The sequence below is a fragment of the Falco biarmicus genome, chromosome 18 (assembly GCF_023638135.1).
Source record: "Falco biarmicus isolate bFalBia1 chromosome 18, bFalBia1.pri, whole genome shotgun sequence".
Classification (NCBI taxonomy): domain Eukaryota; kingdom Metazoa; phylum Chordata; class Aves; order Falconiformes; family Falconidae; genus Falco; species Falco biarmicus.
Window position 1 is genome coordinate 995,536 of NC_079305.1, and position 1,263 is coordinate 996,798.

Sequence of the window (1,263 nt, forward strand, 5' to 3'; positions counted from 1 at the left end):
ACTTGGCCATAGGAGCTGAGCTCTGGTCCTGTTGCCAAAACAAGGGCACTTTAAAAAGTCTGTGAAGAACAAGGAAATGTGAGGGGACAATGTTATACAAGAACTAGACCATTTTTTGCATGCGCAATGCTCATGTTTTGTTGAAACGTGCACACCAAAGCAAAAAGGGCTGCTAAGTAATTTTAACATGCCTTTTTGGCAAAATGATTTCCATATTCCCCACATTGTGCCTCTGAGCTATTTGAATCAATGTAAAGGTGAAGTCAGAGTCGTCTGTTGGCCTTTATGTGTTTTCAATAATTTTTAGATAACCTCTTTGGCAGTGCTGTGACTAAATCAAGATTAACTATAACCTGCCAACTCACATATATAAGATAAAGAAGGAAGGAAAGATTTTCTGAACTGTTTGCAAACACTCCAGTCCCTTCTCTGTATTCTGAGCATTTATATGGCACGCAGCACTGAGTGCTAGCCTTCTACTAGTGTTGATGTTCAGGTCAGGAAAGAGTGGTTTATAGCAAAAATAAGTACTGGGGAGAAGAAAAAAAAGTCCTTCATCAGTAAACTGTGTGGTGGCATTGCAGGTGTGTGGTGACTATGTAAAAAAGAAGTCGAGGCGCAGCCTTACAGGCCACGCTCCCTGGCTCACATTCGACCTGTCTTCGAAGCGCTCATGCCAGGGGAGCCCTCACCAAGCACAGCTTTATAGCTGCAATGAGAGAAATTCCCCTCGCTCATCTTGAGCTCATTTGCTGCTCTGCTTTCAGGGCCTTGTGACTCCAGTATTGTGGTGATACCTAGAGCTCTTCTCCCATGCTTTGCCCTGTACAAGCACAGAAGAACGGACCTTTTCCCAAAGAAGTTCCTTTGTAACTGTGATGTAAAAACTTAGGTCTAAAATAGTTTTGAAAAGGGCAGAGCTGTTACCTTAGGGGAGCTACTGTTTGTTCTTGGTGTGAAATTGGTATGTTTGGACAGAGGCTCTGTAGAATTTACATGTTAGCTTGAAAACTGCATGGATGAAAGTTGTTCAAAGGAAATCAGCTACCATCAGGCAGTTCCTCTCTGAGGAGAAACTTGTCCTATCTCCGAGTGTCCTAGCTCAGAATGTTTACAAAACGCTCATTAAGGGAAAGGGGATTGCGAGATAGCAACAAATCTGGTGAACAGCTTACACTACACAAGATAAGAGAGGCAAGGCAACCATAGGAGAGAGCAAGCCATATCCAATTACTGAGACCTGGTTTTGGGGAGGGGGAAGGG